The 18,707-nt window shown below is 38.0% G+C and overlaps 1 pseudogene; it reads left to right on the forward strand.

Moving 5' to 3' along the window:
- The first annotated feature begins 627 nt into the window (after window positions 1-627).
- LOC110805607 (uncharacterized) lies at window positions 628-18,126 on the forward strand (annotated as a pseudogene).
- Window positions 18,127-18,707: the final 581 nt, after the last annotated feature.

Raw genomic sequence — 18,707 nt, forward strand, 5'->3', positions numbered from 1 at the left:
CGTATACGTAGTATATGCGAATTATAACGTATTAGCAATAAAGAAGAAGAAACTAGAATCATATATATTCTCAATATTAAATGAACTGTATATGCAAATTAGTATATACTCTCGATATTAAATTAATTATATATGTGAATATATACGTTTACTTTCACTATATACGAATTTTAGAGTAGTTTAATTTGGTTCACATATATACACAATATGGTTAATGTTGCCTAATACAAAATTTGTGAATGTACTGATATCTTGACAAACTAAATATCCTTAATTCCTTATATATGAGAATTAGCATATATAAGACTATTGATGCGTGCAATTTCAGAATATTTAGGAAACATGTTCATTAAATCTTCAAAAAGATCTAAGGTGATAGGATGCCATAGGTTATTTGACTTTTATGGTATATTTATATTTGGTTATAATTTGAGTTAGGAAATAATATCTCTATTCATAACAGCTGGCAGCATGTTTGGGTAAAAATCAATCGAAAACGGTCCTACAAAATTACACTTTTAAAACCTTCCTGATATGATCAAGGCCAATTATACGTACAAATTACACTTTTAAAACCTTCATGATATGATCAAGGCCATTCATAAAGGCACAATGCTCTAATATGATCAATTCCGATTGTCCCCCATCCATCAACTAATAAAAAAACAGATTCATCAATGGATCCAAATTTTACGTCGTTGGCAAGGCTCAAGAGAAAAGCTATTATCATAAGTAAACGTCGTAAAGTAGAAACAGAAAATCAAGGTAATATGTCCTTCCCAGCTTGTACTTGAATGAAATAACTCTTTTATAACACGATTTTCCAAATAATTAAACAAGAACAATAAAATTATCAGGTACTATGGAGAAAACACAAGGAACTCGCGTGCCTTCAGAAAATGTAAGAAGCGTTGGTCAAAGGAAACCACTGCTAGACATTTCAAATGGTTATATCACTCCTATTTGGTTTCTAAATTATCATATCTTGCATATACGACATCTGATTTGTTTATAAAATTTGTGCAAATAACAAGTTGAAAATATGCTGAAAGTAAACTGCTTGTGACTAATTAAAAAAAGAATCACACCATTGTTTGCTAATTAAAGAAACACTTCTATGTGACACGCCACTGACTAAAGGAGGCGTATGTAATAACAGGTTAGGACTGCTTCAGTATAGTTATCAGCCCCATAACTATACTTAACATGTAAGTCTTGACATGAAGTGTTTGAATTTTTGTCCTTCCCTAGAAACAAGATCAGTTAAAGACGAAGCCAACATAAGATTTTAGCCCAATAATTAGATAAAGCAGGCCATTTCCTCAAAGATTTGTGCAATGCTAAACACTTGTCGTGCAATATGTATACTAAATAATTCCTGTCCCTAATTCTATGGTACACATTCCACAAAGATTTGTGCAAAAACTAAACACTTGTCGTGCAATAGTTATAGATTGACATATATAAGTACGTTTTATACCGTATATATCAATAGTCCATCAGTATATATCAAATGGTAATATTGAAACATCCCACAACACTGTACCACCATAAATCAGATAAGGAAAACCAATCATCAATTTAGTAAGCCCATAATTTAAAGGCAATAAAAGTTTTGCTCACTCACTCGCTTTCTTTCTTACCTTCTCTACTTTTTGCTATTAACTCAACTCCACCCCCCAAACCAAAACCAAAACCCTGCTAATTTCTTCATCAAATTTCCTTCATATTTCTCAGATCAACTTACAGCTTAGCTCTTGATTCTTATCAAATTCAACTGGGTATATCTTATTTTCACTTTTGATTCCTTTTTTTTACTTCAATTTCCCCCCTTTTTGAGCTTAAGTGTGACTGATCTGAAGCAATTTTTCTCTTATTTCTGTAATTATGCATTAATTTGATGTGGGAAACTACTTGTGTTTGATTATTTAAGCTTATTTTTGTGTTTTTCATGCCTATCCCTATCTCTAACTATAACAGGTTAGGACTGTTTCAGTATAGTTATCAGCCCCATAACAAAATACTTAACATATAAGTCTTGACATGAAGTGTTTGAATTTTGTCCTTCCCTAGAAGCAAGTGTTTGAATTAGCAGGCCCACAACACTGTACCACCATCAATCAGATAAGGATTACCATTCATCAATTTAGTAAGCCAATAATTAAAAGACACGACAAGAACTAGAATTAAAGGATTAAAGTTAAGTCAACACCTAATTTATTTATTAGTACTGCTACACACCCCCTAATAAGGCACTTACATGTTAAAATATATATAAACATTATAAATTGAGAGCTGCAATGTAATTGTCAAGAAACGACAACACGAAATATCAGAGCAAATTTCATATGCCTACTTCTCAACGTGTCAATTTTATATTGCATTAACACAAGCTTTTGATGCAAAGCTTTCCGATGTGCTCAACCTATGAATTAAGTGTAAATCATCTGCATCTTAATTTATAATTAAGATAGATATCCTATACGAGCAGTAAACTATACCTTGACCAGTTGCTGATATTTGAAGCAAAATACCTCTTCAAGCCTTGCAAGTCCGTCCAACACATTGACAATGCAGATGCTGCATAAACATCACCCATGCATTACGCTCCACTCCGGCCTTCATTTAGGAAGCAACAAATTTATTAAAAGAAGAAGATAGGGTAAAGAAACCGAGGGAAAAGAATAAGACATAAAGAACTACCTCAGAAAAGAATGTTGAGACTTTAGTGAAATATATAAAATTTAATATTGCTCTGCACCCTATTTTTAAAAAAATATTGCATTTGAATACAACAATTTGTGGAATGAACATAGATGTGAAATTCATAGTAAATTGCAAATATTCTTGAAATATAATTAGTGTGTTTGACATTCCCTACCCTTGACGGTGAATTTCTTGATGAAGCAAACTTTGCTCACAACCAAGTTCAAAAACAAGATGCAGCCATACAGCCTGAAACCGGGCAATTTAAAAAACGACTGGGATCGGGGAAGCAAGTAATAGAAAAGGGGAAAATTATCAAGACTACAAACACAATTCCGATTTCAACTTCAGGTAATGTAACTTAATTTTATTAAGGGTCTTAATTTTATTCTATATGCTAATTGGTATTGGTAAAAAAAATAGGGGAAAGTAGCTCCGTTGTTGACATGGAAACAAATCAGATTGATACCGAAGAACTTCAAGGTATAGTATTACAAGGCATGATGACAATTATCGAGCTTTGGTAACTGTGTGCTTATTTCATAATAATTGAGAATATTACGATTGATATACCTTTATAAAATCCTCATGACTCCTAGGCCTAATTCTTTTAATTTTTATGCTCAGGTGAACATGGTATGTGTGGTGCTTCATTCAAAGGTACTTGCAACCAACTTATTTGTATTTTATTATAGATTATATAAAATAATATCTAAACATAAATTTTGCTTGTATCAGAATACTGGGACATCGGAGATCCGATATACACATGTAAATTTTGTGGTGCAATGTTGCGGTACGAAGAAAGATTTGAGAAACGGAAAAATTCTAAAAACCCAAAATTCTCATTGTGTTGTATGCAAGGGAAAGTCCAGCTACCTTTGCTAAACGAACCACCACAACCTCTTCGTAGACTTTTGAAGAATGAGGACGGTAAAAGTAAGCATTGTTTGGAGAATATACGAGAATATAACATGATCTGCATTTACGTCAATGGGAGGAAAGATTGACATAACAGTGAATCAAGGGAGAGGACCTTATGTATTCAGATTGCAAGGACACAATTATCATAAGATAGGAAGTCTGTTACCAAATTACGGATCTTCCATAAAGTTTGCTCAACTCTACATATATGACACTGAAAATGAGGTTGCGAATAGAGAGCGAGCTATGAGGTTGTTATACTTATTCTTTCATTTAAATTTAGATTATTGATTTAATCCTAATCTTATCATAACTTTTACTCCTACTTTATTGCATGTCCATCAAGAAACTCTGAGGACTTTGATGATGCAATTATCCATGACTTGAAGACAATGCTTGATCAACACAACCCTATAGCTCAATCTTTCAGAATGGCAAGGGATCGTTTTAGTTCGTGCCATTCTAAAAATGTGAAGTCAAGACTCATTGGGAAAAGGGGTACTTATGGGAAGACATGCAACCTCCCAAGTGCATCTGAAGTGGCAGCACTTATCGTGGGAGATGTTGGAAATTCAGCCGATAGGGATATTGTTGTTGAAACACAATCTGGATTGCTACAACGCATTAATGAGCTTCACCCTTCTTACCTTGCTATGCAATACCCATTGTTGTTTCCATATGGTGAGGATGATTACAGGGCTGATATTCCAGTAAGGGACAGTACTGGGAGAAAATGGGTTAAAATAAGTATGAGAGAGTATTTTTCATTTAGGATACAAGACAGGCTTAATGAAGCTGCAACATTGTTGATGTTTAGGAAGTTATTTCAACAATTTTTGGTTGATGTATACACAATGATTGAGGCTGAAAGACTGAACTACCTTCGAACACATCAGAAGAAATTAAGGGCAGAGTTGTACAAGAATCTTGCAGATGCCATAGTAAGAGGAGACACAGATCCATCCTCAACAGGAAAACGGATAGTCTTGCCTTCGTCATTTACAGGTGGCGCAAGATATTATGATGCAGAATTATCAGGATGCCATGGCTATTTGTAAGTGGTATGGATACCCAAATTTGTTTATCACATTCACTTGCAATCCAAAGTGGCCAGAAATCACTAGGTTTATACAAAAGAAAGGCCTCAAACCCGAGGATAGACCTGACATCGTTTGTAGAGTTTTCAAGATGAAACTAGATGGGCTTATACGTGATCTCAAAGTGAATGAGATGTTAGGAAAAGTTAATGCATGTAAGTTTTTCAGTATCCCTACCACTATGTCCCTTATTTAGCATGTCGTATAACACTTATTTAACTCTTATTTAAATTAGTAAAGATATTTATGTCCATTTTTGTTTTATACAGTAAACATATAAAATAATCTGCCTAATTTTTTTTTTATAGTGGTCTATACCGTGGAGTTCCAAAAGCGTGGATTACCTCATACTCATATCCTTCTATTTTTGCACCCTGATAATAAGATTTCTACGACAGATGATATTGATAGAGTTATATGTGCCGAAATTCCTGATCCGAAAGAGAGTCCTGAACTCTATGAAATTTTGGGAGATTGTATGATGCATGATCCTTGTGGTGCTCTGAATAAAAGTTCACCATGCATGAAAGAGGGAAGGTGCTCTAAAAATTATCCGATGGAGTTCACCGAAGACACAAGTTTTGATAAAGAAGGGTACGCGCTTTATAGAAGGGACAATGGTAGATTTATTGAAAAGAATGGAATAAAGCTAGACAATAGATATGTTGTTCCTTATAACCGGACTCTGCTAAAATACCGTGCTCACATCAATACCGAATTTTGCAATCAACACAAGGCAATCAAGTACTTATTTAAATACATAAATAAGGGGAATGATCGTGTCACTGCTGCCCTTTCACAAGCTGGAGAGACTTGTGACAACATTGATGAAATAAAATCATACTATGATTACAGGTATATAATAATATCTACTTTTGAAAATGATATTATATTTTTCTGGAGTTATATCAATAACTGATCATAAACTTATATATCAGGTATATTTCACCGTGTGAAGCAGTATGGAGAATTTTTGGGTTCGACTTGCATTATAGATTTCCTCTGATTCAAAGACTAAGCTTTCATCTACCAAATGAGCAAAATGTAGAGTTTCAAGATGACGATCCAATAGACTCTGTCATGAATAAGCCTTTGATTGAGAAATCAATGTTCTTAGCATGGATGGATTATAATAAGAACAACGAAGATGGTAGACACCTCACTTATTCCGAGTTTCCAACAGAGTTTGTATGGTCAACAGATGACAAAGAATGGAGAAAGAGAAAGCTAGAAGGAAGGTTTTCCCTTGGGAGAATCTATCATGTGCCCCCAGGTAGTGGTGAAAGATATTATTTAAGAGTTTTATTGAATCATGTGAGAGGAGCAACGTGTTATGAAGATATTAGAACAATAAATGGAGTTTTGCATTCTTCATTCAAAGAAGCTTGCTATGCACTAGGATTGTTACACAACGATAAAGAATACGTTGATGGCATCAAAGAAGCAAGCTTTTGGGGATCTGCACACTACCTCAGAAACCTTTTTTCAATGCTTCTATTGTCTGATAGTCTATCAAGACCAGAATATGTGTGGGAATCCACATGGCATCTACTATCAGATGATATTATCCACACACAACGACACATTATGCACATTGATGGTAATCAACTTGGTTTTTTTCTCTCTTTTGCTTAACATTTTAACTATCGTCGATTCTTTTTGTGTTGAATTCTAATATTCAGAATGTGATGAATCATTTTCTATTATTCTAACATTCAGAATGTGTTGAATTCTAACATTTTCATTTTGTGTTGAATGAAAAATATTCAGAATGTGTTGAATTTAATGGGTATTACATAATATTGTTATGCATGATTACTTACCTTAGCTTATAACTATATATTAAATGCATAATTAACATTTTGTTATTAATGTACAGATTTACAACTGACTGACGATCTGTTGAAGAATTATAGTCTTTGTGAAATCCAAAAGATTTTACAACGTAATGGTGGTACTGTAGACACCTACTTTTGTCCCCATTCCCGCAAGGGAAAGGTTCGATGATGAAAACGTAAATCTCCACTTGACAACGCATCTCCTATGAAATAAACGAATCTCGATTCCCCATTTCATTTCACCCGAAACCTGCTATTTATGGAAACCTGCTAAAAATAGTAACTGCCGTAAAGGGTAGCTTCTAAAAGTGGCAAGTCATAAAAGATAGAAACCTGTCAGAATTAGGTGTTGCACTCCAACATAAATCCTAAATGAGATAGAAAACTGCGAGAATCCTATTCCTAATATGATTCAGAAATAAGAGTTACGTATTAATTAAAATCCTAACGAGCCTAGAGTTCGTAACGGGCCCAGACGCATTCCGTCATAAAATTGATACGCGCTAAAAGACTCGAATTAATCTCAAACTCTACGGATTTCAGGAATCCGAATCTGACCAAAGAATTCTGCCATACCCTATTTTGAACCCCCAGCCCTGGGCGCCGAGAATTCCAGCGCCCAGAGCTGGGCGCCGAAAGTACCTGGGACGGATTCTTTTCCTAATCCGTTTCGTATTCAAATTCCTGAAAAACTATCTTTCTACGCCACTTTTTCCTATAAATAGACCCCTAATTTTGACGTGAAACAACACACAACAACACACAATTATATTCTGAGTATTGACTCCAACCCTTAGCCTAAGCCTCTCGCTGCGAAACTGTTCACGCGTTCTGTCGCAATCGATCCATAAATCGAACAGAACGTATCCTGTCCCATAATTGAGATTCGTTAAATAAAAAGGAGAAATAGCAAAGTCAAAGTGGTTAGTTTTCTGAGAACCGTGACACACCTCTCAAGGGTGCGTCGTAATGTGTCCCTTTTCGATGATTTAACTGCTTTCCTCGCCCTTTTTATGAACTGTTAAACTAACCTAATCTGATTGTTCTATCACGCCTAACAAATATAATATTTTTGGGAAATCGGATTATCATGCTAGGTCCCTTAATGCTATTTAAATCAGATAATGATCGAATTAGTATTATATGTTGCATATTGCTAAAATCAACTCAGATTAGTTTAATAGTTAACGCATGTCCCTTCAATTATTTATGCTGAGCTAGTAAGGATATCCTGCCTCTGGAGTTATCGACGAGCGAATTACTCCTCTCGGTAGTTACAGTCCCCCGAACCCTCAATCTCTACCTTGCGGGTGTATATTGAGAGATCCCCACACCAGGGATCACAAGGGAACCTACGGCCGTCGTGGTCAAACATAATTGCACTCCCTTTATGTCACGATAACCGGGTTTTGTCAGTTTTTCTCATTGTCGTTAAAAACTGAATGGCGACTCCTATATTACTAGTCAATTGGGTGTATACTCAAAGGAAATCCAATTACACTTGATTGAATAAAAAGAATCGTCACACCCACGAGGGACAAGGTCACGCATTAGCCTCGTGCTTTTTCGACCCCCTCACAGTGGCGACTCCGCTGGGGATAGTGAAGGAAATACTCGTGCTTGTAGGTAATCAAAATAGCCGAAGGGTGAAACGATCCTACCCACGTTTATTTCCCCATCAAGTTGGGACGACCTGAAAATCAGCATATTAATGTGAACGGGCAGAACATCATAACGAATCTCGGCTCCCTCGGGAGTTGGGACTAAGGATACCTTTTTCGCCAATAGGGGGTGCATACGCCGCGCATGTTTCCCACTCGGTACTTGTGCAGGTAGTACACCTATCCCGAACCCAATCGCTCGCCCATTAGGTCCCTCTCGCCTGCATGCCCCCTTGGCTTGCACTTGCGGGTTGGCCTCTTGAGCGAAATTCGTCTGTTGAAGACACTACCTCGACCGGGGCATGTGTTGGATCTACGATAGAAGCGGTACCAAGCCAGGCGCAAATAACTACCCATAGAAGCCTATCATAAACTACATAACATATTATTACTTTGCCTCATGATGTAATGTTAGTTATGTGTAGCGAATTATGTGATTGTGTGTGACAAATTATGCTAGAAAACCAACGACCTTAAAAAAAAAAAGTTGCCCAAACATTCATGAACCAATTGGCCAAAGAGTTATACTAACATACGTGTTCCGCAATCCCGAACGATCGCCACAAAAATAAGCGACGCTCGGGATGGCCTGTAACGAATCCCACAAACGCTGCACAACGCGTAAAGGACATTATAAGGCAAGCACGCAAAACTAAAGTCGCAAAAACAAAAGTATACGCAAACAGAAAACGAGAACCAGCCAGGGACGCATTTTCAACGCCCCTGGCTGGGCGCCAAAGTTTCTCACGCCCACTGCTGGGCGCTGAAGTTGCTGCCTGGCCTTTTGGTCAGGCACAGCAGCCTCGGTGCCCGCGCATGAAAAAATATACGTAGCAAAAAAAAAAACTTTTCGTAAAAATTGCTGCAAGGGCGTATGAAAAGGCACTCGACTCTAAAGGCGACTAAAAAAATAAAAAATAAATAACTCTTTGTGTCGTTGTTAGGCCTCCTACGACGACAATGCTCGGCACCAAAACCGAGCATGCTAATTAAACGACCTTGAATGTCACATGGGAAAAATATTCAAAAAAATAATGTTCGAATAATGTTTTCAAGAAAAAATAAATGTTCAAATAAATCCGAGTCTAGACTAGGCTATGCCAAAAGTACAATCTAAATCCTAAGTCTTAGTTGTCTTATCCATAGAATCGATCCTAATACTTGGTGTCGTTCTGCAAGCTAAAAGGTTAAACCATATTGAGTCTCCCTGCCTAACATTTAAATCAATGAGCACCCATATGTAATTGTCATCCCTTGCTAGGATTCCACGGCCTCAATACTCTCTCTCACCAATAAAAAGAATATATTATAGTATTTGCAAAATGGAAACGGTCACATTCTGGAAATCATTCCCCCATAGTCGCACAACCCCCAAAGTGAACCTAAGGTGTTAATACCATTGGCAAAGAAAAAATTAATGGCCCCAAGGCTTATAATCACATTGGGTCACGACTATCATAGTCCTCTCGAGTCACTCGCTCCTTGAAATACTACTAAGTACGGACTAAAAGATTTTCCATGAATGCAACATGACCAACCATGAAAATACCCAAATCGGCATACCATAAGGCTACCATTGGGGTAAAGCAATACACACTAAGAGGGAAGCCGCACTAATGATTCTAGTCTTGCAAAAATAAAAATTCGATCTCCCTAACTAACTACCTTGCCAACATTAAGCAAAATGGCGCATGACAAATGAACACCCAAGGGTTAAAATCTAAAGTGTCAACCAACGAAAGTTATGGTCCAATTAGCCTAAGTCTGAGAGTTGCTTGGTCAAGTATTATAGGCTCACGCCACGTCATTATTTTGAGTCTAGGCCACCTCCTTGTATACATACACGGGTTATAATCAGAAAGATTAATGAAAGTTTGAGTCTAAATCACAACTTCCAATTAAATCCCAGAAACTGGCATCTGAAAAGAAACAAAAAATTACTTTCGATGTAATTCTTTCGTTAAAATTCAATAAGGTAAAAACAACATTTTGAATCTACGCTATTTGCATATTTTAAGAAACGACTAAATACGCTGCAAAGTAAGACAATTTAAAGGTCCACCCTATGCCCATTATTTCCAAAGCCCAAACCTGTTCTTACACCACCATTAGCAAAATGACCATATAACTTGTGTGGATACATCCTGTGGATATACCCTTGAGCCGTCCCCATGTTACTCATTGGCCTTGGTTGATGTAAACTCATGACACTAGCTTGAGGCTGCAAATTGTGAGTCCTAGAAGATGTAATCCTTATGCTTGACCAATACCTATACAACTTATCCAATCTCATTCAACCCATCTTTCAAGCCGTCTTGAGTCACAAATAAAAAAAGACAAATAAAAAGTACATTCTACGCTCAACGTAAGAAAGATTAAAAAATAAAATGTGAATAATAAAAAAAAGAGAAACTTTGCAAAGCGCCTCTAAAGTCAGTCTAAAAAGAAAAAGAAGCATTTAGTGCACCAAAAAAAGATCCTCCCAGAAGTCATTTTCAGCGCCCATAGCTGGGCGCCGAAATCTTGAGCGCCCCAGCCTGGGCGCTGAATCTCTCTGCTTGCTAAAATTTGTCCCGAAGTGCTCGTCATTTTATCTGCACATGCACGGAAAAATAACGAACACTTGGAGGGGTACAGCACGTATTCAGATATACGTACCACCAAGAAATACATGTACTCAAAAAAAATATAAAACAAATTTTTGGCTTACGGCAAAGCAGCAAATTAAAATAATAACAAACTTCATTTATTCTACCGTTTCAAATAATATGTTTTCACCTCAGAACATACTTATCGAATTCGGCATTCTAAGAAACCATTTTATAGGCTAAGAACTACGCAAGACCTGATTCCAAATTAAATCTATTTAAGGCGGATACGTAGGCAATCCATGATTCGGTCCAACCAATTTGCGAAAATATTAAAGCCTATAGAATAACAAGAATAAAAATAGAAGTCCCTTATTGAAATTTAATTACTTGCAACCCAAGTCGAAAGAAAAATTTAAGTCAAAGGAAGAATCCAAGTCACCAAGATGCCAAATTAATGAGCACACATCGAAAAATAATAAGGGCACGTACCCTTGCCAGAAGGAGCACTCACACTCCTAGGCACTTAGCCAAGACTCAAAAGATCACTCTGCCTCAATTGAATGGGGGCTAACGCAAGCGTCCATGACCTCTAAAGTACTCGACTTGACCCTCCCTAAAGCGAACTAACTCACTTAAAGACTTTCTTTCACAACTAGACATAGTCGTTCGCTTAAAGACCTTCTTTCACCACTAGACATAGTCATAATCGCCAACAAGTAATAAAGGCAGTAAGCTTGCAATAAAGAGGATTGTTCTACGGCGTCGCCCCATCGTTCCTTCGAACTCAGGGAACCCGTCCATGGTAATTCAAATGCTTGCTAATCCCCTTTGAAAAAAAAATAAGACATTGTCAATAGGACTTGGCACTTAACCAAGGCTCACCCTACTCAGACATATGACACGGGCATCTAAAATCGAAATCTAAAAGCATCATTAATGGGAAGACATAACAACAACTAGGAGCTAAAAATTGAAATGAAAGAGCTAGGGAAAGAACTAAGTATACCTTGACCTTTTGTACAGACATACACCAAGTAAATCTAAGTCAATTTGAAAACGGTTTATATTCCCGCAATTCTGGAAAAGATGGCCCTAAAAGCCCAAAGCATGTGCCACAAGGGCACAAGTAATATCTTGACGCCTGCACCCTGGCTTCCAGCAAATCCTTAGACAACATTCCAAAAATCGTAACAGTATTTTGATTCACTCATGTGATCCTGTACGAACCCTTCTATAAATCAACTTGCTTATGACACCTCGGATTGTACTCAGTAGGATTCGGATTTTAAATAACTTCCAAATAATTTTCAAAGACTTCTTCAAACATAATAAAGAGTCGTTGGTTTAATTTAAGTATGCGTTTATCCCGATGTTGCAAGTGAGTCAAAAATATTTCAAAATATGATTATGGGTAAAGAAAGGCACCTAACTTTTGGTCAAGGCACACTTCAACATGTGACTACCTTGACCATGGCAATGTCGCACAATACGACATTTACAAGAGAAGCAGCAAAATCACTACTCGAACGTACCTCGCACTAGACGAATCTGGTTCAAACTATTCATGATCCGTGTCACCATGAATGCATAAAAACGTATGCAAAGCATTATAGCACCAAGCCAATCCCGTAGCTACAATTGGGGGCTTGAGAAAAACACTCTAAAAATGCTCGAAATGACGATTTTATCGCAAATTCTTGGCGCTAATGCTATACATACATCATAGGGGCACAATCCTAAGCTTTAATCATGTAAAATTAACCTTAGAATGGCTACAACCCCTCCCAAATTCTAAGCACTACTTAGAATATATAAAGTCACCCCACTAACAAGGGTAACTGAAAATCGCGAGTCACCAAAACTCCGATCAAACTACTGCACCTAACGCTCGCCCTATAAGCGCCCGTTACACAGTCTACCTCGTTCCAAGGAAAAAGCGAAAGAAAAATCAAGGATAAGAACCGTCAAAATATACCCAGAAATCATTTTCAACGCCCAGAGCTGGGCGCCGATATCTTTAACGCCCCAGCCTGGGCGCTGATTATCTCTGCTTGCTAAATCTTGCCCTGATATAAAAACAAGAAAGAAACACCTATGAATCCTCGCATCGAACGAAGTAATAAGCCGTGCAAACCCACGCAGAAGGTGCTACACTTATTCGAGCACCTGAACAAGGCATGATGAAATAATCCAATGCAAAAAATAAATCCCAACACCTGGAGGAATGTTCTAAGACACGTTGTTAGGCCACACAAGCCTACGTCGCACCATAAGTTCAACCATCCCACGGTACAAGTCTAAAAAAGAGTAAGGCATATTGCACTAATGTAGGCACGACCAAGAGCATGTGTAAAAGAGGCAAAGACTACTTATCGCCCAAATTCAAAATGCAAGCAACACTACTTCCATATTAAGGATTAAAAGTAGCAAAACATTACCTACCACGGAAGGGATAGCTCGCACTTACACGAATGGAACCCCAAGGCATCTTTCTCAAAAGAACCTACAAAAATCGTACGCCAAAAGGAAGCATCCCAACATGCATACTTGGGGGCTCCAAGCTACGAAACAACCATAGCAAAATAAAAAAAATCTCGAAGAAAATGTTTGAACAATCGAAAGGGCACGATGTTTGAGCCCACTTCATGAATGGGCCTGAACCCTATCAAGCTTCTAAGCAAACTATTCACAATCAGTCATTGCTCAAAAAAAAATGATTCAAACAAACTGATTAATGGACCGCACACAAACGGCCATTCTATGAACGCTCGTTCGTACATACATATCATCTTTCTAAATATCGAACATTTACGAACGCGTTCAAAAGAAAAAAAAAAAAAAGAAAACAAACGAACAAAAGGCCAACTGTGAAATCATTTTCAGCGCCCAGCGCTGGGCACCGAAATTTTTAACGCCCAGGCATGGGCGCCGAAAATGATCCCAGACCCAAAAAGGCCCCTGACTTCTATAGGGCCCTGCAATATTCATTCGACTTGAAAATTGCCGATTTCTTTACTGAAAGTCGCACCTCACGGCTTTGTTAAGAGTAGCACACCACTACAAAGATCGCTCACACTTACGAGCACAATCCCAAACACGATCAAGGACATTACAAAATGCTTACCCGCAAGGAACCTCTTTGACAAGAACTGACCGTCAAGCACGAACGCTTGGGGGCTCGCAAAAAATGGACTCCAACAAGGAGCGCGCAATCAAAATCACATTCCCAGACTGCGCCACACACCATATCATGTTTGGATATCTAAAAAAAAAAATATTGTTAAACAAAAATATACACAGTGTGGACCCACTTATAGGACACATCTAATCAGGAAATATTACGACCCACCAACAAGTTGTAATCACAAAAGCCCTTCTACATAGGCAAAATAAGAAATTCAAAATGGGCTCGCCCACCCTCAGCGGGCGGGGTCTGCGTCACTAGCCGCGCAGGTCCTCAGTTTTCGAAAGAAATAAAATCTTCAAATTTAAAATAGGCTCGCCATCTTCAGCCGGCGGGGTCTACGGCGCAAACTACGTAGGTCCTTATTTTCAAAAAAGTAAAATAAATTTCAAAACAGATTCGTCAACTTCTATCGGACGGGGCGTCCACCCTCAGCGGACAGGTTCGCCATCTTCAGCCGGCGGGGTCTACGCCACAAACCGCGTAGATCCTTATTTTCAAAACATCAAAACAGATTCGTCCACTTCTATCGGACGGGGCGTCCACCCTCAGCGGACAGGCTCGCCCACCTTCAGCGGGCGGGGTCTGCGTCACTAACCGCGCAGGTCCTTAGTCGCTGCAGCGATAACCTTTTTCAGTTTTCCCTTTTTCCAAAAATTAAAGGAGTGGTTTTCCGTTTTTCCAAAAACGAACGATGTGCTGGATTTTCCTTCGTTTTACGTCCTATAAAAACAAGGGGTTTTCTCGTTTAGCTAGCCCAGAAAATGAGAATCTTTAAAAACGTTTTACCTCGTGATTGGGCTTGGCCAGGCCCAATTACACTTTACAGCTTTAATTTCGAAAACATCTGTAGCTACTCCCAATGACAAAGTGAGGGAGTTTCTACGCACCTTTAGATCCTTCCAATGACAAAGTGAGGAAGTTTCTATACTATCAGTTGACAAATCCCAATGACACGTGAGGGATATGTCGACACTTCAAGTGATGACCCTTAAGTCAAATGTTATCACTCGGGGGCTCGTGAGACCCTCGCAAAACAGGTCATATACACCATGGCTTGTGTGACGCACTCCGTCTAATACTTTGACCATCGAATTACTCCAAGAATTAGTCAAAGTGGGGGCTAACTGTAGACACCTACTTTTGTCCCCATTCCCGCAAGGGAAAGGTTCGATGATGAAAACATAAATCTCCACTTGACAACGCATCTCCTATGAAATAAACGAATCTCGATTCCCCATTTCATTTCACCCGAAACCTGCTATTTATGGAAACATGCTAAAAATAGTAACTGCCGTAAAGGGTAGCTTCTAAAAGTGGCAAGTCATAAAAGATAGAAACCTGTCAGAATTAGGTGTTGCACTCCAACATAAATCCTAAATGAGATAGAAAACTGCGAGAATCCTATTCCTAATATGATTCAGAAATAAGAGTTACGTATTAATTAAAATCCTAACGAGCCTAGAGTTCGTAACGGGCCCAGACGCATTCCGTCATAATATTGATACGCGCTAAAAGACTCGAATTAATCTCAAACTCTACGGATTTCAGGAATCCGAATCTGACCAAAGAATTCTGCCAGACCCTATTTTCAACGCCTAGCCCTGGGCGCCGAGAATTCCAGCGCCCAGAGCTGGGCGCCGAAAGTACCTGGGACGGATTCTTTTCCTAATCCGTTTCGTATTCAAATTCCTGAAAAACTATCTTTCTACGCCACTTTTTCCTATAAATAGACCCCTAATTTCGACGTGAAACAACACACAACAACACACAATTATATTCTGAGTATTGACTCCAACCCTTAGCCTAAGCCTCTCGCTGCGAAACTGTTCACGCGTTCTGTCGCAATCGATCCATAAATCGAACAGAACGTATCCTGTCCCATAATTGAGATTCGTTAAATAAAAAGGAGAAATAGCAAAGTCAAAGTGGTTAGTTTTCTGAGAACCGTGACACACCTCTCAAGGGTGCGTCGTAATGTGTCCCTTTTCGATGATTTAACTGCTTTCCTCGCCCTTTTTATGAACTGTTAAACTAACCTAATCTGATTGTTCTATCACGCCTAACAAATATAATATTTTTGGGAAATCGGATTATCATGCTAGGTCCCTTAATGCTATTTAAATCAGATAATCACGATCGAATTAGTGCTATATGTTGCATATTGCTAAAATCAACTCAGATTAGTTTAATAGTTAACGCATGTCCCTTCAATTATTTATGCTGAGCTAGTAAGGATATCCTGCCTCTGGAGTTATCGACGAGCGAATTACTCCTCTCGGTAGTTACAGTCCCCCGAACCCTCAATCTCTACCTTGCGGGTGTATATTGAGAGATCCCCACACCAGGGATCACAAGGGAACCTACGGCCATCGTGGTCAAACATAATTGCACTCCCTTTATGTCACGATAACCGGGTTTTGTCAGTTTTTCTCATTGTCGTTAAAAACTGAATGGCGACTCCTATATTACTAGTCAGTTGGGTGTATACTCACAGGAAATCCAATTACACTTGATTGAATAAAAAGAATCGTCACACCCACGAGGAACAGGTACGCTTCGCAAATATCCTACGCTGCCTTTTCCAGATGATATGGTCATGTTAGAGGGACGAAACAAGTTGATTCAAGATGAACTTCAATATGATAGACAAGCCTTACATGTGGAGCATGAGAGACTTTTTCAAGTTGTACTGATGAACAAAAAGAGATATATGAGAAAATTATGGATGCAGTTTCAAGAGATGAAGGAGGTATTTTTTTCATATATGGATATGGAGGGACAGGAAAAACTTTCATTTGGAGAACTCTATGTGCAGCTATTCGGTCTAAGGGAGAAATTGTGCTTCCTGTTACTTCAAGTGGAATTGCATCACTTCTCCTTCCGAAAGGAAGGATTGCGCATTCTAGGTTTAAAATACCTTTGGATGTAACAGAAGATTCCACTTGTAATATCAGACTAGATAGTGATTTAGCCGAGCTTTTGAAGAAGACAAAGCTTATCATTTGGGACAAAGCTCCTATGATCAACATATTTTGCTTTGAAGCTTTAGCTAGAAGCTTAAGGGATGTTCTAAGACCCACGGAGAAACCTTTTGGGGGAAAAGTAGTTGTCTTTGAAGGAGACTTCAGACAAATCCTTCCTGTTATCCCAAAAGGAAGTAGACAAGACATTGTTTTTGCCACAATAAATTGATCTTATTTGTGGAATCATTGTGAGGTTCTTAAACTCACAAGGAACATGAGGATACAAGTAGGGAGGTCAGATTCGAGCAATAATGATATAAGGGAATTCTTAGAGTGGATATTAAAAGTTGGAGATGGAAAAGAAGGAGAGCCAAATGATGGGGTAGGAACTATATTAATCTCTGATGAAAATCTAATACGGGAAACAAATGATCCAGTTGAGGCTATTATAGAAAGTACTTATCCATCTTTACTTGAAAATTTATGGGATCCAAAATACTTTCAAGAAAGAGAAATTTTAGCACCAACTCATGATAACGTACACATTATCAATGATTATTTGTTATCTTTAATTCCCGGTGAAGAGAAAATGTATTTGAGTTCTGACAGCATATGTAAGGTAGATACAAACATGGGAATTGAAGATCTTTATCCCCCTGAGTTCCTAAATACAATTAGATGCTCTGGGGTACCGAATCACGTAATTAAATTAAAGATCGGTGTTCCCGTCATGCTTCTCAGAAACATAGACCAGTCATCTAGCTTATGCAATGGTACTAGATTGGTAATCACTCAGCTAGGAAACCATGTTGTTGAAGCTAAAATTATTTCAGGTAGCAATGTAGGGCATAAGGTGTTCATTCCACGAATGACCTTAAGCCCATCAGACACCACCAGCTTGCCGATTAAACTTCAACGAAGACAGTTTCCGTTGGTTGTTTGTTTTGCTATGACGATAAATAAAAGCCAATGCCAATCACTTTCACATGTTGGTTTATACCTTCCAAGACCGGTCTTTAGTCATGGACAACTCTATGTTGCAATTTCTAGAGTGACAAGCAAAAAAGGATTGAGAATTTTAATATCTGACAAGGATGGTGGACTTTCTAATACTACAAACAACGTAGTATACAAAGAGGTCTTTCAGAACTTGCCATGAAGAGGTATTTTATGATATAATTTGTTATTTAATTCACTGCTTTAATTCTTTTATATTTTAGTGTTACATATCTCCAATTCTTAACTACAACTTTTTTCGCATCTATTTTCATGCAGTGGCAGCCGGAGCTAAGTGTGTTTGATAACAAGAAACTTGGTATTTTATCGGACTATAAGTTTACTAATAAATTGTGTGATGATACAAACAATTCTTTACATGTTATGCGTACAATTCAAAGAGGGGTTCTTACCATCTTGTAAGTTTGATGTTCCATTGTTTGCAGTCGCAGCTTCTACTCACTATCTCTCTGTAAAAATTAACCAATGTTGGCATGAGAGGAAAGAAAAGAGCATCAATTTAAAAGAAAAATAGGTAATTTGATTACTGTTTAAAGAAAAAAGCGTTGCGGCCAAGACACTTATCATTTTTGTTCCAACATAGTGAATCAAACTTCTGAATCTCCACATATCCAAAAATCGAAATTACACCATGCTATTTTGTTGCTACAGATTGCCCAAAATTAAAGGGGGGGAAAATCAGTTTTTTCAAACATATTAAAATTTTGGGAATTACCATTGAAA

The sequence above is a fragment of the Spinacia oleracea genome, chromosome 4, assembly GCF_020520425.1.
Source record: "Spinacia oleracea cultivar Varoflay chromosome 4, BTI_SOV_V1, whole genome shotgun sequence".
NCBI lineage: Eukaryota > Viridiplantae > Streptophyta > Magnoliopsida > Caryophyllales > Amaranthaceae > Spinacia > Spinacia oleracea.